The sequence below is a fragment of the Trachypithecus francoisi genome, unplaced genomic scaffold, assembly GCF_009764315.1.
Source record: "Trachypithecus francoisi isolate TF-2019V2 unplaced genomic scaffold, Tfra_2.0 Lachesis_group13, whole genome shotgun sequence".
In the NCBI taxonomy this organism is placed as follows: Eukaryota; Metazoa; Chordata; class Mammalia; order Primates; family Cercopithecidae; genus Trachypithecus; species Trachypithecus francoisi.
This window is the reverse complement of record NW_022681458.1, coordinates 74,707,268-74,726,618: the sequence shown is the minus strand read 5'-3', so window position 1 is coordinate 74,726,618 and position 19,351 is coordinate 74,707,268. Positions and strand designations below refer to the sequence as shown.

General features: G+C 35.6%; 1 non-coding gene across 1 annotated transcript; it reads right to left on the bottom strand.

Annotated features, from left to right (window-relative positions):
- Window positions 1–15,916: 15,916 nt before the first annotated feature.
- On the bottom strand, window positions 15,917–15,978 carry LOC117095482. Its single transcript, XR_004442021.1, has one exon. It is a non-coding gene; the product is annotated as a U7 small nuclear RNA (small nuclear RNA).
- Window positions 15,979–19,351: the final 3,373 nt, after the last annotated feature.

Below are 19,351 nucleotides of genomic sequence, written 5' to 3'. Positions count from 1 at the left end.
ATGGTGAAACCCCATCTCTACTAAAAACACAAAAATTAGTTCGGTATGGTGGTGCATATCTGTAATCCCAGCTACTCAGGAGGCTGAGAATCGCTTGAACCCAGGAGACAGAGGTTACAGTGAGCCGAGATCACGCCATTACACTACAGTCTAGGTGACAGAGCAAGACCCTGTCTCAAAAAAATAAATAAATAAATAACAAGAATATATACTGAAATGTTAATGGTAATTCTGGTTGACAGGAATCTTTATTTTTCCCTGTAAACTTTCTTGTATTTTCTGGGTTATTTGAAATTAGGGTGTAATTCTTATAAAATCAGAAAAAAATACAGCTACATTTTTCTTGATAGTACTTTAAATTGATTCAAATCTCCTCTATCTGAAAAGATTATGTATTACTTAAAGCTTTGAAGCAGACAATCATGTCAGTTAGGAATGCTTTCGGCTGAAAGAAATATAATAACCGAACAATGGTCTATTATAAAATAAAAGTATTTGATTACATCAAGTAACTTGACTTTTGGAAGTAGGCAGTTTCAAGCTTATCTAGTGGCTACATGCTATCATTAAGCACCCAGGAATTTTTTGTTTTCCTATGTCCCACCCTCTGTATGTTGGCTTTTCTCTTTTAAACTTAAAGCCTCGTGGTCATAAGGTAGCTGCCTAAGCTGTAACGATCACATTCATCATCCACATTAAAAGCAGAAAAAATAATGGAAGGGTTAAGGAGAAATGCTTTCTTCTTGTGAGTTTCCATCTTTTTATCTGAAAAGAACATGTTTCATAATTGTTTCATCTCAGCAAACTTCGGCTTATTATAGGCAAAACTCACATGTTCACTCTTAAACCTATCAATGGCAAAGAGACCTAATTTGCTTAAAACAATTATGAGTCACCCCCTGGAGCTGGGAGAGGATTCACCCTCATTGTGATTAAGGAATAGCCCATTATTCCACTCCCACCTATACAGAATTAGGGTTCTATTAGAAATGAAAAGGGGTGTTAGGTAGGCCACAAGCAGTGTCTGCCATAGAAACTGAATTTTCTTGTTAATATAGTAAAACAAAACAAAAAACCTTTGTAAAACTTTTATTGGAGAAATAGGCTAGCCCACATTTCTAGTTAACTACATTCTTTTATCAGTTCTAATTTGGGAGGTACGGGATCATAGAAATTTAGAACCATAAGGAAAGTTTTAAATCTTTAAAAATCACCCAGCCTAATTCACTTAATTAATTAATGAGGAAAGTGGGGGGCATCAAGGTTCTAATCTACTCTACACCACTTGGCAATAATTAAAGAGCTGGGCCCAACTTCCTGATTTCCTCTTTAATGCAGTGCCTCCCATGGTTTTGCCTCTAGCATATTTGAATCTAGATAATTAAAAGGAATGTTATAATGGGCTTCTCTTCATTTATTGTTTTGTCGGATCTTTTGCTGTTGGATTAAAAGTTTTTATTTACCACTTCCTGGCTTTCTCTTACTTTAGTTCTCCTGTAAATCTAAGTGGAAACCTTCATATTTTACCATGGCAGAAAACAAACCAACAAAAACAAACAGAAGCGAAGGTAGAAAATGCTTTAGAACTTAATTTTCCTTCTCGTTACCTGTCTCTCTATGAAAATCTCTTCCTTGAACCTTTATTTCACTTCCTTACTTGAGATATTAACTCAGTTTTGGATTCTTAACAGCTAATGCTTCAATAATTTCTTCTAATACAAAATTTCTGAGAGACATATTGGACCAGAGAATATTTGTTAAGCTTTTTATTAAATTCAGATTTACAGAAAGATTGCAAAGACAGGACAAAGAATTCCCACGTACATTTCATCCATAGTACTCAACTACTGACATTTTAGCATGTTTGCTATATTAGATACGTGTATGTATAAATTTTTCTGAACCTTTTGAGAGTACAGATATGACATGCCTTTATTCCAGGATACCTCTATATGTATTTCCAAAAACAGAGACATTTTCTTATATAACCACAAAACCATGATCAAAATAAAAAAGGTAACAGTGCAACATTACTACTATCTAATCTACAGATCTTAGTCAAATTTCATTAATTATACAACTAATGTTCTTCATAACAAAAAAATGTTCTAGTCTAGGTCAATTCAGTATCATATATTATATTTGGTTTCATGTCTTTTTAACCTCCAGTACCCACAGCAATTCCTTAGACTTTGTTGTTTTTGAAGAATACAGTTCATTTATTTTGTATTAATAGAATGTCTCTCAGAGTTAGTCTGTTACTTATGATTAGATTCCAGTTAATATTTTGATGGATATTTCAGAGAAATGGAGTTGTATCCTTCTCAGTACATCAAGAAGAAAATTATATCTTTTTCCTTTCCTGATGATGTTAACATTGATTATTTGATTAAGAATCTTTGCTAGATTCATGCACTCTAATGTTACTTTTTTTTTCTTTCTAATTAGTAAAGATGTTCTGGGAAAATACTTTGAGATTTTGTAAATGTAATGTTTCTCACCTACCCTACCTACTACTTTTGCCTGAAACAATTATTACTGTGGTAGTTGTCAAATGATTTTCTAATTCCATTATTCCCAATACATTTATTAGTTCACATTCTTCTGTTAAAAAACATCCTTCTCTTCTCTCTCATTTATTTTTATCAGTATGCATTTCTAGATTTTTGTTTTATTCTGTAGGTTATACTATTGATGGCTCTCACAAGTACAACTCCAACTCAGAAATATTTTTGGCTCCCCGGTCCTCTCCGCATTGAATACCCTCTTAGCACTTTTACTTTACTCTCTAGCACATATCACAATTTGCAGTTATATATGTATGTATAATCATTTATAGTCTGTTATAGTCTGTATATATAAATTTATATAATCATTTGTTGGCTGCCCCCCAACATACTAGAACATACTAGAATTAAGCTGCATGGGAACAGGGACTAGGTCTATTTCATTCATTTGACATCCAGTGGAGTGCCTGACCATAATAGCTACTTTTTTTTTTTTTTTTTTTTTTTGGAGACAGAGTCTCGCTCTGTTGCCCAGGCTGGAGTACAGTGAGCAGATCTCAGCTCACTGCAAGCTCCGCCCCCCAGGTTCACGCCATTCTCCTGCCTCAGCCTCCAGAGTAGCTGGGACTACAGACGCCCGCCACCTCGCCCGGCTAGTATTTTTGTATTTTTTAGTAGAAACGGGGTTTCACTGTGTTAGCCAGGATGGTCTCGATCTCCTGACCTCGTGATCTTCCCATCTCGGCCTCCCAAAGTGCTGGGATTACAGGCTTGAGCCACCGCGCCCGGCCAATAGCTACTTTTTGAGAGAACACTACTGTATCTGAATATATTTTTAAAGACTTAAACATATGTATATATATATGTCTATATATATATATATAGACAGAGAGAGAGAGAGAGAACATTGTGCAGAAAGAAAATAAAGCATGAAGGTTAACAAACCAAATTAAGAAATAATATTAACGGTTTCATGATTTTGATAAACTGGCATCTTTCAGATATTTTATGACAATTCTATCACACATGTTTATATGCAAAAGTCCCAATACAGATGGTTTAAGTCTCACATAAGTAAGTTTTGTCCAGCTTCCAGTTGTCAAGTGTGAGATTTCTGTGTAGTGAAAACTAATTAATTTTTAAAAGCACTGTTAATTCATTTAGTCAGTCAGCTAATATTTATTAAGGCACTGCAGTGGCCAGATATGATGTTAGGAATAGGTATGCACTGGTCATCAGAAAGGAACTATTTTCACAGAACTTACAGTTTAGTAAGAATGATAAACATTAAACAAACAAATACCTAACTATTAATCACATTAAGCTATTTAAAAAGCTCAAAGAGGATCTTATGAAGGATATTAACAGGAAGGATCAACTTTAAAGTGAATCGTTATGAAAATCATGTCTGCAAAGAGTATAATATATTAGCTGAGATCTGATGGACAAGGAGGGACCAACGGTGTGAGGAGTGTGTGTGCAGTATTTGTTACGTGTGTGTAGGAGAGAAAGAGGAGAAGGGCATTGCAGTGTGTAGGTAAAAATGTAAAAAAGTATCTGAGAGACTGCAGGTAGGGAAAACTTGGGATGTCCATAGAATTGCTAAATAGCTCGTGGCTAACCCATAAATACAATGAGAAAGTAACTAGAATTGATAAATAGCCCATGTGGCTAACCCATAGTATACAAGAGAAAGTAACTAGAGAACAGGCAGAGGGAGGGGGCTGGAGTCAAGTTATACAGATCTTCGTAGGCTGTCTTAAGGATTTGGGATTGTATTTTTTTCTTAGCAAAATACAAAATCATGAGTGATTTTAAGCAGAGGCATCATAGGATTGAAAGTACAGTCAATGCTCAGTATTTGTAAATTTTATATTTGTAATTTTAAATTTGCAAATTTTATATTTGCAAATTCACCTACTTACTAAGATTAATTTGTAACCCCAAAATGTGCCCACAACTTGTGGCACTTTCACAGTCACAGAGCAGTGAAAAATTTGAGTCACCCAATAATGCACACATTCCCAGCAGAGACCTAACAAGGTAATGCCCTGTCTTCCTGCTTCAGCTCTCATACTGTAAACAAATGTCCTTTTTATGGACCATTTAGTGCCATGTTTTTAAAACTTTTAGTTAGATGTGGGCTTAATTCATTTATTCTTTTGACATATATTTAATAGGCTTTCAATGGCTGTTAAATCATTATCTGTCAGAAAATGTCTTATTCACCAACTTGTAATATTAATACTAATCAGCCTATAAATGCAAATTTATTAACCTTATCATCATCCAGAGAGCCTCAAAAAGATATTCCCCTCCCACCACCATCAAGCTGAAGGATGCTTTCTTTCATTTTCATAGTAGAGAGTTCAGTGTATTAAAATACTTAATGCTGGCTGCAATTGGGATATTTATGAAGTTCCCATCTTTTATATTTTTCAGTTCTTTCTTTTTTTTTGAGGCAGGGTCTCATGTTGTCACCCAGGCTGGAGTGCAGTGGTACAATTATGGCTTACTGCAGGCTTGACCTCTTAGATTCAAGCAATCCTCCCACTTCAGCCTCTTGAGGAGCTAGAACTACAGGCACTCACTACCACATCTGGCTTATATATTTATTTACAGAGACAGGGTCTCCATATGTTGCCCAGGCTGGTCTGGAACTCCTGAGTTCTAGTGATCCTTCCACCTCAGCCTCCCGAAGTGCTAGAATTACAGACGTGAGCCACCTTGCCTGGCCAATGAGTTATTTTCCATCAATTTAATTAAAATGTTATTACTTTATCAGAGGGATTTTTAAGAAGAAAGTAGTCATTGATGAACCTTTCTGCCACTGCTTATAAGACTTCTTTTCACTTCAAGGGAACTCCAAGAGCAGTCTGTTATAAAGATTAAGCAACTGAGGCAAAACATATTACTTTAGCAAAGAACTTTCTTTAGAAGTTGATATAGTTTGGCTGTGTCCCCACCCAAATCTCATCGTGAATTGTAGTTCCCGTAATCCCCACGTGTTAATGGCAGGGACCCAGTAGGAGGTAATTGAATCATGGGGGTGGTTACCCCCTTGCTGCTGTTTTCATGATAGTCAGTGAGTTCTCACAAGATCTGATGGCTTTATAAGGTACTCTTCTCCCTTTGCTTGGCACTTCTAACTGCTGCTGCCTTGTGAAGAAGGATGTGTTTGCTTCCCCTTCCACCATGATCGTATGTTTCCTGAAGCCTTCCCAGCCATGCAGAACTGAGAGTCAATTAAACCGCTTTCCTTTATAAATGACCCGGTCTTGGGTCTGTCTTTATTAGCAGCATGAGAATGGACTAATACAGAAGTATATACATCAACAGAGACATACATAAGCATATTCTATCATACACATTCATTACCTGCTCAAATTGTTACCCTTTTCTTCTTAGCAGTAGTTCAGTACTGTTCACATAATCTCCTCCACATGTCCATGTTCTTGGGAAAGACAATTGTATCACCAGCCCCAGAAGTTTGGAAACTGAACCACTTTAGCCAATGATGATCATTTCATCCCCTCAGCTAGGGATTGACTTGGGGAAAGCCATGTGATCCAGCTCTGGCCAGAGAACCTTGAGTCTGTTGTGATAACTTCTGAGAAAGATTTTCCAGATGAAAAGAGACACGTGGAAAAAAAAAACATGTTTGAATGTGGAGTTCAGTGAGCCAGCGGTGCCAGGAGATGTGTAAGCCATCTTACAGCTATAGCAGTTTAATCATGAGGATAAAAGACCACGCCCTGAGGAAATATATTAAAAATCGAAGTATATGATGCCACCTTCTAATGCCCGAATTAACCAACCTACAGAGGAAATTGTATCTGCAGCTTATTGTTTTTAGCATTTAAGACATTTTGGGTTGAGTCTTCTGTAACTTGGAATCATAAGCATCTTAATATGAACCACCATTAAGAAGTTTATTATTTCATACTTCATCATTTGTAAGATACACATATTTGTACATTTTAATATCTCTGAAAAGGAAATGCATCTTACAATTGATGGCACCTCAGCTTCGATGAACTAAAAAATTATTTCTATGATAATATTTTAATATTCAACATTAAAATATGCAAAAGCATTATGTTAAGCAAAGGTATCCTGATGACATTCTAAGGTATCTAGTCATTGGTAGAACCTAGGGCAGTCAGTATAATCTGATACAAAATGAGATAATGCATCACATATTTTATTAGTTACAAAAATGACTATAGAGTGTGAATTGTAATCATGGACTCAAGATGAAACAGTCAAGATTATAAAATCTTTTGATTCTCCTCAAATATATTGTTATATGTAGTTAACATTCTTCCCACTAGGAAAAAAAAAAGGTATTTGCTTTGAAAACACATAGTCATATGAAAACTACAATGAGATACCGTCTCATGCCAGTTAGAATGGCGATCATTAAAAAGTCAGGAAACAACAGATGCTGGAGAGGATGTGGAGAAATAGGAACACTTTTACACTGTTGGCAGGAGTTGTAAACTAGTTCAACCATTGTGGAAGAGTGTAGCTATTCCTCAAGGATATAGAACCAGAAATACCATTTGATCCAGCAATCCCATTACTGGGTATATCCCCAAAGGATTATAAATCATTCTACTATAAAGACACATGCACACATATGTTTATTTGAAGCACACACTTAGAACCAACCCAAATGCCCATCAATGATAGACTGGATAAAGAAAATGTGGCACATATATACCATGGAATACTATGCAGCCATAAAAATGGATGAGTTTATGTCCTTTGCAGGGACATGGATGAAGCTGGAAACCATCATTCTTAGCAAACACAAAAACAGAAAACCAAACACTGCATGTTCTCACCCATAAGTGGGAGTTGAATAATGAGAACACGTGGACACAGGGAGGAGAACATCACACACCAGCGCTTGGTGGGGGGCAAAGGGAGGGGTAGCATTAGGAGAAATACCTAATGTAGATGACGGGTTGATGGGTGCAGCAAACCACCATGGCACATGTATACCTATGTAACAAACCTGCACATTCTGCGCATGTATCCCAGAACTTAAAGTATAATAATTAACAGAGGAAAATACATAGTCATTTCTGATTAATTGAACATAAATTCAATTGAATACCAACTGTGAATATTGTGTAGCAAGATGTTTTCACTGGACTTAAGGGATGTATTTAATATTTCGACTCAACATTTTAGGCAGGATAAAAATGCAGACAAGTAGCTATAACACATGGCAGTGTTTTAGTCATGGTATTAACTGCTACCAGAACACCAGTGAAGTAAAAATGGATACTTTTCTGGGGTATTGGAAAGTCTTAAAGGAGAGAAATCATCTGATCTGATCTCAGTTTTGAAGGGTGCATATAATTTAGACAAGTCAAGATCCAATGGGCTAAGAATATTCCGAACAAAATAATAGAATCTGCAATGGCCAGAGTGTTTTCCAGAAACAGGCCTTAAACTAAGATGCTAAAAATGTTAAAATAATGGGAAATAGAGTTGACAGGTAAGCAAGTTCAGATGCATTTTCACCACCAAGTTCTTTCTCTCAGATTTTCTGGAAAGACATGTTGATGAAATTCTAATCTTTGACCCCTGAAGATTGAAATCCCTCATAAGCAAGAACTGACCTTCAGCTCTCTTTAATAGGCATCCTTACAGTTTTCCAAAGTAACTTAGGACAGAGTGGTGAAGAACAGGAGAGGAAATTGTAACTAAACACTCATAGGAACTTCAGTTAAAATGAAACTCGAAACAGTTCACGTATTTTATATGCCAGCACTGTGCTAAGCATTTTACATATTTTAGCTAATGTTCAAAGCAACTTTGTGACATAGACATGAGCGTTTTATTTGTGAGAAAGCTGAGTTTAAGTACCTTGCCCAAGATCAAACAACTAGTTAACTAGTTAACTAGAGCTAGAATTTTACTACAGTCTAACTCCCAAATTTAAATTTATATCCACTGTATTATATGACTACCGATCACTTTTCAGGTACAGATTTAAATAGGTGGGATTAGCTCTTTGGTTTGCCATGCTGAAAGGGGGGATTTGGAGGCATTATTTTCTTGTAGTTTATTTGTTCTTTTTGCAAAGTTCTTTCTGCTTTAGAATGCTATTTGCATCAAACCATATGAAGAATGTTCATGAGGAGCATCCAGTATTTATAACTAGGAAATAACCTATAATTACCTACTTTATGGAAAAAATTACTGAATAGCTGTATAAAGATCGGTCAATCCTAACTGATCAACTGGCTAGTGATTTTCTTTTTTTTTTTTTTTTTTTTTTTGAGACAGAGTCTTGCTCTTTCGCCGGGGCTGGAGTGCAGTGGCCGGATCTCAGCTCACTGCAAGCTCCGCCTCCCGGGTTTTACGCCATTCTCCTGCCTCAGCCTCCGGAGTAGCTGGGACTACAGGCGCCCGCCACCTCGCCCGGCTAGTTTTTTGTATTTTTAGTAGAGACGGGGTTTCACCGTGTTAGCCAGGATGGTCTCGATCTCCTGACCTCGTGATCCGCCCGTCTCGGCCTCCCAAAGTGCTGGGATTACAGGCTTGAGCCACCGCGCCCGGCCTGGCTAGTGATTTTCTATCAGCCTAAAGTATTTACCATTCCCTTGGGCCAAATTTCATTCCGTAAAGAATAGAGGGCTAGGCCTAATTGGAGAATAAATCTCAGGCATGCATCATGAGAAATATAGATTTTTTTTATTTTCTACAAATAACTTGTCATGGGGGTGCCTTGAACTTCAGGAAAAAAATTGGAGTTCTACAGACTAAAGTGCAGGTAAATTGGAAAAGTATAAACCCTTCCCTCTTTTTCTTTCAAACAATTTAAAATCTAAGTCATGTGCTTTTTGATTTTTTAAAAAATATAGACCAGTCTGCAACTCCAAATGTCGCAAAATGCCATAGAAATAAAAATGGATGACTGACCTTTGAGGAAGTACTAACCTGGCAACAATCATTCTGACCTTCACCAGTTCAATACTTTTATAACAGCTTTGTCATTCCTTTATTTGGAGTACTTTTAAATATTATGTAATGTGCTAAAAAAATTTTCTTGACCAAGCAGTATTTAATGGAGCAACACAAAACAGGTATGTGTTCCTATGATTATTTGATTAGTGTAAATAAAAATTTTGAAAAGGCCAACTGTCAGAAGAAGAAATTGGATATAAAACACTAAGCCAAATCAACCCACACCCTAATATTTATTTTCACATTCAGAAGGGAAAATCCACTAATACCCGATTATTTATTTTCCATGTCAAAGGAGAGCTTTAGACTCATGTTATAATTAACCATATGACTCATTGCAAACTATAGTTTCTCTGCAATTTACTTGTAATTAATTTTCTTCTTTTTGATCTTTGGAAACTGGCTTTTTTTTCCTTCCCCGCCCCCCTTTAACTTATGTAATGATTGTCCATTGATGCAGAATTATATTTGGGTGTGGCACATTAAAATGAGGCTATAGTAATGTGTGTAGAGATATTTGTAATGTCTGCTTTCTACTTGAAGCTAACTCATATAAATTAGAAACCATCCTAGATGACAGAAGAATCAACGACTAGACTCACCTAGACTATAACCTAAGCCACAGCAATGTTTGCTGAAAACTCCAAAACAATTTCACTTTGAAGGGAACAATTTTCAGCTCAACTGAAAGTACAGCAAAGGGGTTAGGAAAAAGAAAAAGAGAAGGTGATTTGAAAAGAAACATGAAGTTAGTCATGAGCAGAATAAAAACTATTTAAGTAAGTACCATATTTATTTTTTAGTGTTACAGTGACAGTGGACCTTACCCATATCAAGATTTTTTAAATTTTAAATTAAATAATACATTTATAAATAATAAAATAATACTGAAATCTCTAATTCGAATCCAAACTTACTTACATATTCTCTGCCTTCCTCCATTAAATATGTGTATCTTCTTTATCTCACAGTAAGAAGCTTTGCACTCAACAGTATTAATGTATTTACTCATTTGTCCCATCCCGCAATATAGGACAACAAACCTATTAAGTAAAAGTCGAGATTGCTTTATGATTCCATGTCAAGAATTTGGATGTCTGGATAATGTATTTTGAGGCTGAAAATGTTGCCAAACAGGCAGATTTCATCAGAAATAGATCTGGAGAGAAATACAGTTCTTTTTAGTTCCTGATTCATTGTCTTATCCAAAGACCTAGAAAAAAACCAAAACAGGGAAATATATTTTTCCCTCTTAGTGGTTTTGGATTGTTTGCTATTTTTCTGTTAATATCAATTTAATAAGGAAAGTTAAAAATTGAAAAAATATAATATGGTTATTTATTCCTCTGTCTCTTTACATGTAGTATTAAATATTCTGTAAGATGCTAATAGGAAAATTTCACAACCAAATACATATAGTAAATATTCAATTAAGCATCTTTATAGTCACAGCAGAGACTCTTGGGGTTCTTAACATATTAACATACTAACAAGATGAGGGAGAGAGTAGAAAGGGGTACAAAGTCTCTTGATCCTAAAACCCTTCACTCAGGTAGATTTCTTTGAAACACAAAGCAATTATCACAGTGTATGTTTTCACATTTACACAGTGATTTCATTAATATCTGCCTAGGTGAATGCTCCAGTAAGGCAAGGGCTATGTGTGTTTTTCCTCCTCATTTATTTCCAGTGCCCAGCATAGTGCACTTTGGTCTAAATACAGTTTGGGGTCACCGGGGCTCAGGTCTCCATAATTCAAGTTTATCTAATCTATAATGTGTGTGTGTGTCAGTTTTTTTTATAATGTTTGCTTTTAAAAATATATTGTCCTGTGAATTTTAACAGACCTATACAGCTGTGTAGGCATCACCACAATCAGGATGTGGAATATTTCCATTACTGTGAAAAGTTTTCTTGTGCTCCTTTATAATTAGTCCCACCTCTCCCCTTTATCCCCTCCAGACAATGAACGGATAACTGATTTCTGTCTCTATCAGTTTGCCTTTTCTGGAATGGCATATAAATTGAATCATACAATATATAACTTTTTGAGTCTGGCATCTTTCTTCTAGCATTATGCATTTGAGATTCATCCATGTTGCTGCATGTCTCTGGAGTTTCTTCCTCTTTATTGCTAGTAGTATGCCATTGTATGAATGTACAACAATTTGTTTTTCCCTTTTCTACTTGATGACATTTGAAATGTTTTGAGATTTTTGCAATAAGGAATAAAGCTGCTATAAATATTTGTGTACAGGTTTTATGTGACCTTATATCTTTTTTTCTTTTGGATAAATACCTGGGAGTGGAACAACTGGGTCATATGAGAAGTATATGCTAAATTTTTAAAATGTTAAATTACCAAACAATTTTCTGATGTGACTGTACCCATTTGTGTTCCTACCAGCCATATGTGAAAGTGCTAGTTGCTCTACATCCTTGTCAGCATTTGCTATTGTCAAACTTTTTAACCCATTATGAGTATTCACATGAATATATGAGACATGCTAATAGGTGTGTGGTGGTACCTCATTGTGACTTGAATTTGCATTCCTCTGCTGACTGATAATTTTGAATAACGTTTGATGTGCTTGTTTTCTACCTGCCTCAATTATTTGATGAAGTGTCCATTTTACTTTGTTGCCCATTTTAACAAATTGGATTATTGTTTTTTTATTATTGTGATTTGAGAGTTCTTTACATATTCTGGTGAAAAGTCCTTTGTCATATATGTGTTTTGCAAATACTTTTTCTCAGTCTGTGGCTTGTCTCTCATTTTCTTAACAGTGTACATTGTGTTTTTGACCCCAAATGACTTTTTCAGCCTGTTGTTCCATTGTGAATTGGAGAGAATAAACTAAAACCCTTTACATGGAAGTGACCTTTGTGTATCAGTACACATTATGGTTTCACTTTAATTACATTTAAGGTCTATTAGAGTAAACTTTTAGGAGATAGAGTTGGAATATTTGCTTCTACAGTTATTATTCCTATTTGGAAACTTGGCTTGTAGTACCATTCAATAAAAACTCAGATTATATATTTGACCTCCACCCAAATCATAGATGGATATGTGGCCAATCTTTTAAGATACAAACTTTGAAGATGAACCTACTTGGCCTCCAGGTTTCACCTTGATCCACAGCCACCAGCAGGATTTCTGTAGAATGGTAAAAATAAAAGATAAGCAAGCTAGCGGATTTAATAATTCTCATTTTTAAATCCATTGTCTGAGTATAAATAGTTGTAAGAATTCACTCAAATTAACTTGTATCTCTAATATTACTGAACTAGGTAAACATAACAAAAAAGTAGAGGGTGAAGGCATGGGCCTGGGGGTAAATTCTCTAAACTTTATGTGACTTTGGTAGCAAGCTGTCAGGCTTCCATCTTCATTGTATTAACTGTAAGCAGTAAAGGGCTATATTTTAATAAAAATATATGTATTCAATGGGGTGAGATGATATGTCATATCATGAATTTTATAGGTTTCAGATTTATTAGTGTGGGAAATTTTATTTGTTCTGTGGAAGTTACTTGCATAGGGCACATGGTATAGAAGAAAATGTGCCAGAATCTAGCAATCTAGGTCAAGGTCACTAGTATCTACCATTAATATTTGGAGCCTACCATAAATGGGACATAAGGAAAGTAAAAATAGCCTCTCTGAGTTACATTGTATAGCCAACAGAGGATGGATTGGAGCCAAGATATGTAATGATTCCTTAAGCAAAATGGATTTTCAGATATGGTTTTCCAGTAACAATATTGAATATCAGCATACCTAATCAACCAGAAGAGAAAATCAGTCATCTTGTAATGTCTAAGAGATAGGTAAATTTTAACAGAGGAGATTTGGTGTAAAAGTCCCATTGGCAAGGCCAGAACTTTTTTGAACAGGGATGAACTGGACATATTTGGCCTGAAGTTATTAAACTTTGGAATCATTTAAATAATTTTCCCTTGTTTTAATTTTGAGGTCAGCCTATGGGCGGATAATTTATTCATCACATAGAGTTCCAGTGCACACAACTGTTTTATTTCTCATCATGAATTAATAAATATACACTCTATTTTCATACATGAATTAAGTTAACATGAGCTCATCCTAAATAAGGTCCTCTATGGATTCATTTTCTTCTGTCATAATTTTATTGCTCTAAATATAATAATACCCTCTGAACCATTGTTTTATTAACATTTTTCTCTAAATTAACTCACCCCTTTTTTAAACTGAGCCTCAGATTAAAGATTAATATCTGAGGTCAGTGAACTAGTTATGTTATTTCCCTAAGATGCATTAGAATAAATTATTACAGAAATAAAAATTTTTCGTGCGTGGATCAAAAATTACCTTGTATGCCACACTTTGTAAACACTGCTTTATACCTTGGCAGATTTACAAGTGTAATGCCACCCTGTGAGAAGCCAGCTGACCTTTCATGGTGACACCAGCTCATTAAGTGCTTTTTGCATTTGAAAATTATGTACTAAATAATTACATGACTAGCCATATCACACAGTTGGTCTCTCTGGGCATCTTTTTCTTGATATGTAAAATTAAGTGTTTTCCAACTCTAAATGTTCTGACACTAGATAAAACTATATGTGACATACGTAGAAAGAACAGGGAAGAGAACACAGACAGTATTTGACCTTAGAGAATTGAATTGACCTCTCTAACCTCCATGTTCTTATCAGTAAAATAGGTGTACTAGTATAATTAGTATCTCTGGGTTGTTGTAAGGATTAAATGAGATTAGATATACAAAATACACTTACCGCAATGCATGAAATATAGGCATATTGGTTAGTTATGCAGAAGATGAGGGAGTAGAGGAACAAGTTAAATGACATCCTGAGGAGACAACCAAACAGGGTTGATCTCTTCATAAAGTCACTGTCATCTTTAAAAAATGTATGAAAAAAGGATGAGTTTGCGTCCTTTTTAGGGACATGGATGCAGCTGGAAACCATCATTCTTAGCAAACTATCACAAGAACAGAAAACCAAACACCGCATGTTCTCACTCATAGGTGGGAACTGAACAATGAGATCACTGGGACTCGGGAAGGGGAACATCACACACTGGGGCCTATCATGGGGAGGGGGGAGGGGGGAGGGATTGCATTGGAGAGTTATACATGATATAAATGATGAATTGATGGGTGCTGACGAGTTGATGGGTGCAGCACACCAACATGGCATCAGTATACATATGTAACAAACCTGCATGTTATGCACATGTACCCTAGAACTTAAAGTATAATAATAAAAAAAAAAAAGTATGAAGGAGCTCATTGTTCTAGATTATCAGAGATTTTAAAAACTTGATATACAAATTCAAGATGTCATCATTAATGAAATACAAGTTCTACAGAAATCAGTTGATGACAATTGGGAAATAATTGGATGCATTTTGGTAGTCACTGGGTATTATTATTGTTATATTTGATAATTATTAATTTTGTTAGATACAGAAATGGCTATACGAGATGCTGTTCTCAGTTTTAAGCACTAAGTGCTGATGGATTTTAGAGTGAAGTGTCATGATATCTGCAGTTTACATTGCAATTATTCAGAAAAAAAAAGCTACATAGATGATTGAAAGATAAAATCATCAAATAGGGCAAAACATTGATAATTTTAATCAAGACGGGGCATATGGGTGCTATGTACCAAACTTTGTAATTTTCTATACATTCAAAAATTATCATATTACAGACTTTGAAAGAATGATCCAAATACATTCATTGGGAACAGATTCCAAGAACTACTTTAGGACAAATATACCAAAATGCCAAGGAGTGTACAGAATAATCCCATTGTGTACAACTTTCTTGCTCCTTATTTCTCTCCTTCATTCCTGCCTTCTTTCCTTTTTTTCCTAGTTTCAAAGAATGAAAAGGAAACTATCGTTTATTTTTCAGAAGAGGAGCTAGGATTGGGGGTAAAGAAAAGGGGATTTTACTTTTCATTTAACTTTGCTCGATACTATTTGAATTTTTTTTTACCATATTCATATATTGCTTTAACTCTTTTTTAATGTTTAAATAAAAGTCACAGCCAAATATTTTTAAGTTAATTAGTATTAGCTATTTAGCCAAAATTATTAGTGTTTCTCCAAATGAGACTCTTCCTTTGAATAGGACAGGGCATCATGTTCTGAAACCAGTGATTCTATGCAGAGTGCCTGCTGAAGACACTGATTTGACCATAAAGAAAACAAGGGTTGATCAGGACACAAACATCTGGAGAAGAGAAAAGTTTGCCACACACACCTGCCATTGATATGAATAGAAGACATATTAAGATAACTGCTCCTTAGATTCTACAATTTGCCTTTTTTAAAAATTCAGATAAATGTTAGAGCTTTCTAAGATTTTTATCTAGCAGGATAACCCAATAGATAAGTATTTTTATGGGGTTTTCTGGTGGAAACTGGAAAACCTGCTAGACAAATTCTAAAAGAGGTCTAATATTAATCTGGATTTTAAAAAAATTGTACTAATCTGGATTATTAATTAAAGTACAGATTATTTAAATAGTCCTATTCACCCTTATAATGTAATTTTAAAATTTTTTTACTGGAATATATTTTTCTTAGTTGTCTTAGTTGAATAGTAGTTTTTTTAGAGTAGGATAACTACAAATACTAGTTTTCTTTCCTCTCTCTCTTTTACCTACCTCTCCTTTTCTTTTCTTTCTTTCTTTCTTTTTATTTTTTTTTTTTTACTTAATCTCTTTTTTTATTATTGATATACTCTAAGTTCTGGGATAAATGTGCAGAACGTACAGGTTTGTTACATAGGCATGCCCGTACCATGCTGGTTTGCTGCACCCATCAACTCATCTACATTAGGTATTTCTCCTAATGCTATCCCTCCCCTAGCTCCCCACCCACTGACAGGCCCTAGTGTGTGATGTTCCCCTCCCTGTGTCCATGTGTTCTCATTGCTCATCTCCCACTTATCAGTGAGAACATGTGGTGTTTGATTTTCTCTTCCTGTGTTAATTTGCTGAGAGTGATGGTTTCCAACTTGATCCATGTCCCTGCAAAGGACAAGGACTCATCCTTTTTTATGGCTGCATAGTATTCTGTGGTATATATGAACCACGTTTTCTTTATCCAGTCTATCATTGATGGGAATTTGGGTTGGTTCCAAGTCTTTGCTATTGTGAATAGTGCTATAGTAAACATACTTGTGCATATGCCTTTATAGTAGAATGATTTATAATCCTTAGGTATATACCCAGTAATGGAATTGCTGAGTCAAATGGTATTTCTAGTTCTAGATCCTTGAGGAATCGCCACACTGTCTTCCACAATGGATGCACTAATTTACACTCCCACCATCATTGTAAAAGTGTTCCTATTTCTCAACATCCTCTCCAGCATCTGTTGTTTCCTAACTTTTTAATGATTGCCATTCTAACTGGCATGAGACGGTATCTCATTGTGGTTTTGATTTGCATTTATCTAACGACCAATGAGGATGAGTTTTTTTTTTTTTTCATATGTTTGTTGGCTGCATAAATGTCTTCTTCTCAGAAATGTCTGTTTATATCCTTCACCCACTTTTTGAAGGATTTGTTTGTTTTTTTCTTGTAAATTTGTTTAAGTTCCTTGTAGATTCTGGATATTAGCCCTGTCAGATGGATAGATTGCAAAAATTTTCTCCCGTTCTGTAGGTTGCCTGTTCACTCTGACGATAGTTTCTTTTGCTGTGCAGAAGCTCTCTACTTTAATTAGATCCCATTTGTCAATTTTGGCTTTTGTTGCCATTGCTTTTGGTGTTTTAGTCATGAATTCTTTGCCCATGCCTATGTCCTGAATAGTATTGCCTAGGTTGTCTTCTAGGGGTTTTATGGTTTTAGGGCTTATATTTAAGTCTTTAATCCATCTTGAGTTAATTTTTGTATAAGGTGTAAGGAAGGGGTCCAGTTTCAGCTTTCTGCATATGGCTAGCCAGTTTTCCCAACACCATTTATTAAATAGGGAATCCTTTCCCCATTGTTTGAAAGTGATGGAGAGAATGGAACCAAGTTGGAAAAGTGTTCAGGATATTATCCAGGAGAACTTCCCCAACCTAGCAAGACAGGCCAACATTCAAATTCAGAAAATACAGAGAACACCACAAAGATAATCCTTGAGAAGAGCAACCCCAAGACACATAATTGTCAGATTCACCGAGGTTGAAATGAAGGAAAAAATGTTAAGGGCAGCCAGAGAGAAAGGTCGGGTTACCCACAAAGGGAAGCCCATCCGACTAACAGCAGATCTCTCTGCAGAAACACTACAAGCCAGAAGAGAGTGGGGGCCAATATTCAACATTCTTAAAGAAAAGAATTTTCAAACCAGAATTTCATATCCAGCCAAACTAAGCTCCATAAACACAGGAGAAATGAAATCCTTTACAGACAAGCAAATGCTGAGATATTTTGTCACCACCAGGCCTGCCTTACAAGAGCTCCTGAAGGAAGCACTAAATATGGAAAGGAAAAATCAGTACCAGCCACTGCAAAAACACACTATATTGTAAAGACCATTGACACTATGAAGAAACTGCATGAACTAACAGGCAAAATAACCAGCCAGCATCATAATGACAGGATCAAATTCACACATAACAATATTAACCTTAAATGTAAGTGGGCTAAATGCCCCAAATAAAAGACACAGACTGGCAACTTGGATAAAGAGTCAAGACCCATCGGTATGCTGTATTCAGGAGACCCATCTCACATACAAAGATACACATAGGCTCAAAATAAAGGAATGGAGGAATATTTACCAAGCAAATGGAAAGCAAAAACAAACAAACAACAAAAAAACCCAGGGGTTGCAATCCTAGTCTCTCATAAAACAGACTTTAAACCAACAAAGATTAAGAAAGACAAAGAAGGGTATTTACGTAATGGTAAAGGGATCAATGCAACAAGAAGAGCTATCCTAAATATATATGCACCCAATACAGGAGCACCCAGATTCATAAAGCAAGTTCTTAGAGACCTACAAAGAGACTTAGACTCCCACACAATAATCACAATAATAGTGGGAGACTTTAGTGCCCCACCCCACTGTCAATATTAGACAGATCAACAAGACAGAAAATTAATAAGGATATTCAGGACTTGAACTCAGCTCTGGACCAAGTGGACCTAATAGACATCTACAGAACTCTCCACCCCAAATCAACAGAATATACATTCTTCTCAGCACCACATCGTAATTATTCTAAAATTGACCACATAATTGCAAGTAAAATGCTCCTCAGCAAATGCAAAAGAATGGAACTCATAACAAACAGTTTCTCAGATCACAGTACAATCAAATTCGAACTCAGGATTAAGAAACTCACTCAAAACCACACAACTACATGGAAACTGAACAACCTGCTCCTGAATGACTACTGGGTAAATAACAAAATTAAGGCAGAAATAAATAAGTTCTTTGAAACCAGTGAGAACAAATACACAACATACCAGAATCTCTGGGACACAGCTAAAGCAGTGTTTAGAAGGAAATGTATAAACACTAAATGCCCACAGGAGAAAGCAGGAAAGATCTAAAATCAACACCCTAATATCGCAATTAAAAGAACTAGAGAAGCAAGAGCAAACAAATTCAAAAGCTAGCAGAAGGCAAGAAATAACTAAGATCAGACCAGAACTGAAGGAGGTAGAGACATGAAAAACCCTTCAAAAAATTAATGAATCCAGGAGCAGGTTTTTTGAAAAGATCAATAAAATTGATAGACCGCTAGCCAGACTAATAAAGAAGAAAAGAGAGAATACTATAAACATATCTATGCAAGTAAACTAGAAAATCTAGAAGAAATATATAAGTTCCTAGA